At 42.2% G+C, this 8,360-nt stretch overlaps 1 non-coding gene across 1 annotated transcript; it reads left to right on the forward strand.

The window, feature by feature from the left end:
- Positions 1-2,387: 2,387 nt before the first annotated feature.
- On the forward strand, positions 2,388-2,473 carry TRNAR-UCU (transfer RNA arginine (anticodon UCU)). Its single transcript is given in 2 exon segments — positions 2,388-2,424; positions 2,438-2,473. It is a non-coding gene; the product is annotated as a tRNA-Arg (tRNA).
- Positions 2,474-8,360: the final 5,887 nt, after the last annotated feature.

Consider the following 8,360-nt stretch of genomic DNA (forward strand, 5'->3'; position numbering starts at 1 on the left):
CGCGAATTATGGAATCATCATTGTCCATATACTACAGGGACATGCATATTCTAGAATACCCGATGCGTTAGAATCGGGCCACAATCTAGTATATATATAATTGCCTAAGGGTTTTTCTGTCTGTCTGTCCTGGAAATCCCGCGTCTCTGATTGGTCGAGGCCGCCAGGCCTCGACCAATCAGCGACGGGCACAGCATGGCGACGATGATGTCATAAAGGTTGCCTCGACCAATCAGCGACGGGCACAACCTGCCGTGAATTCGCCTCGACCAATTAGTGACGGGCACAGTATCGACGTAGATGTCATAATGGTTGCCATGGCGACGATGATGTCATAAAGGTTGCCTCGACCAATCAGCGACGGGCACAGTCTGCCGCGAATTCTGGAATCATCATTGTCCATATACTACGGGGACATATGCATATTCTAGAATACCCGATGCGTTAGACTCGGGCCACAATCTAGTACTTAATAAGTAACATTTCACACATGTCTACTTTACATCAGCACAAATTTGGAACCAAAATTTTTTTTTGTTAGGGAGTTATAATGATTAAAAGTTGACCAGCAATTTCTCGTTTTTACAACACCATTTTTTTTTAGGGACCACATCTCATTTGAAGTCATTTTGAGGGGTCTATATGATAGAAAATACCCAAGTTTGACACCATTCTAAAAACTGCACCCCTAAAGGTGCTCAAAACCATGTTCAAGAAGTTTATTAACCCTTCTGGTGCTTCACAGGAATTTTTGGAATGTTTAAATAAAAATGAACATTTAACTTTTTTTCACAAAAAATTTACTTCAGCTCCAATTTGTTTTAATTTAACAAGGGTAACAGGAGAAAATGGACCCGAAAAGTTGTTTTTCAATTTGTCCTGAGTACACCGATACCCCATATGTGGGGGTAAACCACTGTTTGGGCACATGACAGAGCTCGGAAGCGAAGGAGCGCCATTTGACTTTTCAATGCAAAATTGACTGGAATCGAGATGGGACACCATGTTGCGTTTGGAGAGCCCCTGATGTGCCTAAACATTGAAACCTCCCACAAGTGACACCATTTTGGAAAGTAGACCCCCTAAGGAACCTATCTAGAGGTGTGGTGAGCACTTTGACCCACCAAGTGCTTCACAGAAGTTTATAATGCAGAACCGTAAAAATAAAAAATCATATTTTTTCACAAAAATTATCTTATCGCCCCCAATTTTTTATTTTCCCAAGGGTAAGAGTAGAAATTGGACCCCAAAAGTTGTTGTACAATTTGTCCTGAGTACGCTGATACCCCATATGTGGGGGTAAACCACTGTTTGGGCGCGTGGGAGAGCTCGGAAGGGAAGGAGCGCCGTTTGAATTTTCAATGCAAAATTGACTGGAATTGAGATGGGACGCCATGTTGCGTTTGGAGAGCCACTGATGTGCCTAAACATTGAAACCCCCCACAAGTGACACCATTTTGGAAATTAGACCCCCTATGGAACTTATCTAGATGTGTTTTGAGCGCTTTGACCCACCAAGGGCTTCACAGAAGTTTATAATGCAGAGCCGTAAAAATAAAACAAAAATTGACCTGTAGTTACCTTCATTTGCGGTGAGGCCCCCTCTGCTGGTTGTCCTCATATGAACTCGAGCCTGGGAACTTTTCTGAATTGTTCCCACACTCGAAGGACATCCAGCAGAGGGCGCCTCACCGCGAATGAAGGTAACTACAGGTCATTGACCTAGTTTCCATTCATTCGCTGGGGTTTTACAGCCAGGAGCATAGCTGCATTATAGCAGAGCTCCTGGCTGTAAAAAAAATTAACCCCTTCAGATGGATTAAACAACGTGGGACGTTACAGATCCTCGGAAGGTATGTATATTGTTGGTTTATTATTTTTTCTTTGTCACAGAGCGAGGGTCTTCAGCCAGTGGATTGAGCGTACAATAAAATATTACAACAAACGGTGTGTTTATTTCATTAAAATACTTTTTAATAATGTGTGTGTGTTTTTTTTAACTCTTTCATACAATTGGATTAATAATGGATAGGTGTCATAATTGACGCCTCTCCATTATTAATCTGGATTAATGTCACCTTACAATAGCAAGGTGACATTAACCCTTCATTACCCCATATACCACCACTACAAGGGAATGGGAAGAGAGTGGCCAAGTGCCAGAATAGGCGCATCTTCCAGATGTGCCTTTTCTGGGGTGGCTGGGGGCAGATGTTTTTAGCCAGGGGGGGCCAATAACCATGGACCCCCTCCAGGCTATTAATATCTGAACTCAGTCACTGGCTTTACTACTCTGGCGGAGAAAATTGCGCGGGAGCCCACGCCAATTTTTTCCGCCATTTAACCCTTTAATTTAATAGCTAGAACAGCCAAATTTTGCGACTTGTGGCTCTGTGGCGCAATGGATAGCGCATTGGACTTCTAGGGAACTGATGTGATTCAAAGGTTGTGGGTTCGAGTCCCACCAGAGTCGTATTTTGCACAAGAGGTTGGTACACAAAATGAGAATGCTTGGTCTGGGGGAAATTGTGTGTAAATGGGTTAGTAACTGGCTTAGTGATAGAAAGCAGAGGGTGGTTATAAATGGTATAGTCTCTAACTGGGTCGCTGTGACCAGTGGGGTACCGCAGGGGTCAGTATTGGGACCTGTTCTCTTCAACATATTCATTAATGATCTGGTAGAAGGTTTACACAGTAAAATATCGATATTTGCAGATGATACAAAACTATGTAAAGCAGTTAATACAAGAGAAGATAGTATTCTGCTACAGATGGATCTGGATAAGTTGGAAACTTGGGCTGAAAGGTGGCAGATGAGGTTTAACAATGATAAATGTAAGGTTATACACATGGGAAGAAGGAATCAATGTCACCATTACACACTGAATGGGAAACCACTGGGTAAATCTGACAGGGAGAAGGACTTGGGGATCCTAGTTAATGATAAACTTACCTGGAGCAGCCAGTGCCAGGCAGCAGCTGCCAAGGCAAACAGGATCATGGGGTGCATTAAAAGAGGTCTGGATACACATGATGAGAGCATTATACTGCCTCTGTACAAATCCCTAGTTAGACCGCACATGGAGTACTGTGTCCAGTTTTGGGCACCGGTGCTCAGGAAGGATATAATGGAACTAGAGAGAGTACAAAGGAGGGCAACAAAATAAATAAAGGGGATGGGAGAACTACAATACCCAGATAGATTAGCAAAATTAGGATTATTTAGTCTAGAAAAAAGACGACTGAGGGGCGATCTAATAACCATGTATAAGTATATAAGGGGACAATACAAATATCTCGCTGAGGATCTGTTTATAACAAGGAAGGTGACGGGCACAAGGGGGCATTCTTTGCGTCTGGAGGAGAGAAGGTTTTTCCACCAACATAGAAGAGGATTCTTTACTGTTAGGGCAGTGAGAATCTGGAATTGCTTGCCTGAGGAGGTGGTGATGGCGAACTCAGTCGAGGGGTTCAAGAGAGGCCTGGATGTCTTCCTGGAGCAGAACAATATTGTATCATACAATTAGGTTCTGTAGAAGGACGTAGATCTGGGGATTTATTATGATGGAATATAGGCTGAACTGGATGGACAAATGTCTTTTTTCGGCCTTACTAACTATGTTACTATGTTACATACACACTACTAACATTAGTAGTGTGGAATATGCAAAAAAAGGGGGATATGACATGGTTTACTGTATGTAAACCATGTCTCATATCATGTCAGGTTTAGGAAAGAGATAGCAAAAGCCGGCAATTGAATTACCGGCTTTTAAGCTATCTCGCGCTGGATGAAATATTAATATATATACATATATGTGTCTCAATGACATATATAGAAATATACCTATTCTATGTGTACACATTTATTCCACCTATTCTATTGTAAGCTGTCAGTGTGATTTTACTGTACACCGCACTGAATTGCTGGCTTTTCTCGCTAACACCGCTGCGTATTTCTCGCAAGTCACACTGCTGGTCCGTGTGTAATTCGTATTTTTCGGGCCCCCATAGACTTGCATTGGCGATTTTTTTGCGCAATCCGGTGACAAACACAGCATGCTGCGATTTTCTACGGCCGTAGAAAGCCGTATAATACAGCATATATACTGTCTATATATACAGTATATATATATATATATGTATGTTAGTGAGACACATATATACATATATATTAATATTTCATCCAGCGCGAGATAGCTTAACCCCTTTACCCCCAAGGGTGGTTTGCACGTTAATGACCGGGCCAATTTTTACAATTCTGACCACTATCCCTTTATGAGGTTATAACTCTGGAACGCTTCAACGGATCCCAGTGATTCTGACAATGTTTTCTCGTGACATATTGTACTTCATGATAGTGGTAAAAATTCTTTGATAGTACCTGCGTTTATTTGTGAAAAAAACGGAAATTTGGCGAAAATTATGAAAATTTCGCAATTTTCCAACTTTGAATTTTTATGCAATTAAATCACAGAGATATGTCACACAAAATCTATATATATAATTGCCTAAGGGTTTTTCTGTCTGTCTGTCCTGGAAATCCCGCGTCTCTGATTGGTCGAGGCCGCTAGGCCTCGACCAATCAGCGACGGGCACAGCATGGCGACGATGATGTCATAAAGGTTGCCTCGACCAATCAGCGACGGGCACAGTCTGCCGTGAATTCGCCTCGACCAATTAGTGACGGGCACAGTATCGACGTAGATGTCATAATGGTTGCCATGGCGACGATGATGTCATAAAGGTTGCCTCGACCAATCAGCGACGGGCACAGTCTGCCGCGAATTCTGGAATCATCATTGTCCATATACTACGGGGACATATGCATATTCTAGAATACCCGATGCGTTAGACTCGGGCCACAATCTAGTACTTAATAAGTAACATTTCACACATGTCTACTTTACATCAGCACAATTTTGGAACCAAAATTTTTTTTTTGTTAGGGAGTTATAATGATTAAAAGTTGACCAGCAATTTCTCGTTTTTACAACACCATTTTTTTTTAGGGACCACATCTCATTTGAAGTCATTTTGAGGGGTCTATATGATAGAAAATACCCAAGTTTGACACCATTCTAAAAACTGCACCCCTAAAGGTGCTCAAAACCATGTTCAAGAAGTTTATTAACCCTTCTGGTGCTTCACAGGAATTTTTGGAATGTTTAAATAAAAATGAACATTTAACTTTTTTTCACAAAAAATTTATTTCAGCTCCAATTTGTTTTATTTTACCAAGGGTAACAGGAGAAAATGGACCCGAAAAGTTCTTTTACAATTTGTCCTCAGTACACCGATACCCCATATGTGGGGGTAAACCACTGTTTGGGCACATGACAGAGCTCGGAAGCGAAGGAGCGCCATTTGACTTTTCAATGCAAAATTGACTGGAATCGAGATGGGACACCATGTTGCGTTTGGAGAGCCCCTGATGTGCCTAAACATTGAAACCTCCCACAAGTGACACCATTTTGGAAAGTAGACCCCCTAAGGAACCTATCTAGAGGTGTGGTGAGCACTTTGACCCACCAAGTGCTTCACAGAAGTTTATAATGCAGAACCGTAAAAATAAAAAATCATATTTTTTCACAAAAATTATCTTATCGCCCCCAATTTTTTATTTTCCCAAGGGTAAGAGTAGAAATTGGACCCCAAAAGTTGTTGTACAATTTGTCCTGAGTACGCTGATACCCCATATGTGGGGGTAAACCATTGTTTGGGCGCGTGGGAGAGCTCGGAAGGGAAGGAGCGCCGTTTGAATTTTCAATGCAAAATTGACTGGAATTGAGATGGGACGCCATGTTGCGTTTGGAGAGCCACTGATGTGCCTAAACATTGAAACCCCCCACAAGTGACACCATTTTGGAAATTAGACCCCCTGTGGAACTTATCTAGATGTGTTTTGAGCGCGTTGACCCACCAAGGGCTTCACAGAAGTTTATAATGCAGAGCCGTAAAAATAAAACAAAAATTGACCTGTAGTTACCTTCATTTGCGGTGAGGCCCCCTCTGCTGGTTGTCCTCATATGAACTCGAGCCTGGGAACTTTTCTGAATTTTTCCCACACTCGAAGGACATCCAGCAGAGGGCGCCTCACCGCGAATGAAGGTAATTACAGGTCATTGACCTTGTTTCCATTCATTCGCTGGGGTTTTACAGCCAGGAGCATAGCTGCATTATAGCAGAGCTCCTGGCTGTAAAAAATATTAACCCCTTCAGATGGATTTACAACGTGGGACGTTACAGATCCTCGGAAGGTATGTATATTGTTGGTTTATTATTTTTTCTTTGTCACAGAGCGAGGGTCTTCAGCCAGTGGATTGAGCGTACAATAAAATATTACAACAAACGGTGTGTTTATTTCATCAAAATACTTTTTAATAATGTGTGTGTGTTTTTTTAACTCTTTCATACAATTGGATTAATAATGGATAGGTGTCATAATTGACGCCTCTCCATTATTAATCTGGATTAATGTCACCTTACAATAGCAAGGTGACATTAACCCTTCATTACCCCATACACCACCACTACAAGGGAATGGGAAGAGAGTGGCCAAGTGCCAGAATAGGCGCATCTTCCAGATGTGCCTTTTCTGGGGTGGCTGGGGGCAGATGTTTTTAGCCAGGGGGGCCAATAACCATGGACCCTCTCCAGGCTATTAATATCTGACCTAAGTCACTGGCTTTACTACTCTGGCGGAGAAAATTGCGCGGGAGCCCACGCCAATTTTTTCCGCCATTTAACCCTTTAATTTAATAGCTAGAACAGCCAAATTTTGCACATACACACTACTAACATTAGTAGTGTGGAATATGCAAAAAAAGGGGGATATGACATGGTTTACTGTATGTAAACCATGTCTCATATCATGTCAGGTTTAGGAAAGAGATGGCAAAAGCCGGCAATTGAATTACCGGCTTTTAAGCTATCTCGCGCTGGATGAAATATTAATATATATACATATATGTGTCTCAATGACATATATAGAAATATACCTATTCTATGTGTACACATTTATTCCACCTATTCTATTGTAAGCTGTCAGTGTGATTTTACTGTACACCGCACTGAATTGCTGGCTTTTCTCGCTAACACCGCTGCGTATTTCTCGCAAGTCACACTGCTGGTCCGTGTGTAATCCGTATTTTTCGGGCCCCCATAGACTTGCATTGGCGATTTTTTTGTGCAATCCGGTGACAAACGCAGCATGCTGCGATTTTCTACGGCCGTAGAAAGCCGTATAATACAGATCAGTAAAATACGGCAGATAGGAGCTGGGGCATAGAGAATAATTGGGCCGTGTATAATGCGTGTTTTATGGACGTATTTAATGCGCTCTTACGTCCGTAAAACTCGCTAGTGTGACGCCGGCCTAATCCTGTCCTGTGTACAGTATCACACAACATAGGATTAGATACACGGCTCATCACAGTATCACACAGGACAGGATTAGATACACGGCTCAGCAGTCAGTATCTAATCCTCTCCTATGCACTCCTCTCCCCCCTGTGTGTCTTTCCCCATTGTGGTTTATTATTTTTGTTGTGGGAGATGAGGGAGTCGAGGATTATGCGTTCGGTATGGTTTAAAAAAGGTTAATAAAGGACCTTATTCTGGCCGAGTCTTTATTTACAATACATGTGAGATCTATGTGGCGGCTTTATGTGTGATCTATATGGCGGTATTATGTGAGAACACTATGGCAGTATTATGTGTGATCTATATGACAGTATGTGAGAACACTGGCGGTATTATGTGTGATCTATATGATGGTATTATGTGAGAACTGTTAACTGTATGACAGTATTGTGTGATCTATTTGATAATATTGTGTGATCTATATGGCGGTATTATGTGAGAACACTATGGCAGTATTATGTGTGATCTATATGGTGGTATGTGAGAACACTGGCGGTATTGTGTGTGATCTATATGGTGGCATTATGTGAGAACTGTTTGACAGTATTGTGTGATCTATTTGATAGTATTGTGTGTGATCTATATGGCGGTATTATGTGAGAACACTATGTCAGTATTATCTTCAGAAAGCAGACCCATTCTATGGTGGTTCTGGCTGAGCACCTGCACGTGGGTCTGGGGTAATAGAGGGGGCAGCATGACCTCCAGTTAGGTGTAGTCAGGGGAAGGCTGGTGAGGCAGCTGAAGAGAGGCGTCTCATTTTTATCGTTACTATATGGCTACATTTCCTTCCCAGCGTCACCCCGTACTTCGCCTTCACACATCATCAGGACAGGATGGGGAAGACAGGATCAGAGGAGGGGAATGGGGTCTGCATGCAAAGTCTAGATCAGAACAGGTCATCAATCCGCAGAAATGTTTCCTGGATTTCTGTG

The sequence above is a fragment of the Ranitomeya imitator genome, chromosome 1 (assembly GCF_032444005.1).
Source record: "Ranitomeya imitator isolate aRanImi1 chromosome 1, aRanImi1.pri, whole genome shotgun sequence".
Classification (NCBI taxonomy): Eukaryota; Metazoa; Chordata; class Amphibia; order Anura; family Dendrobatidae; genus Ranitomeya; species Ranitomeya imitator.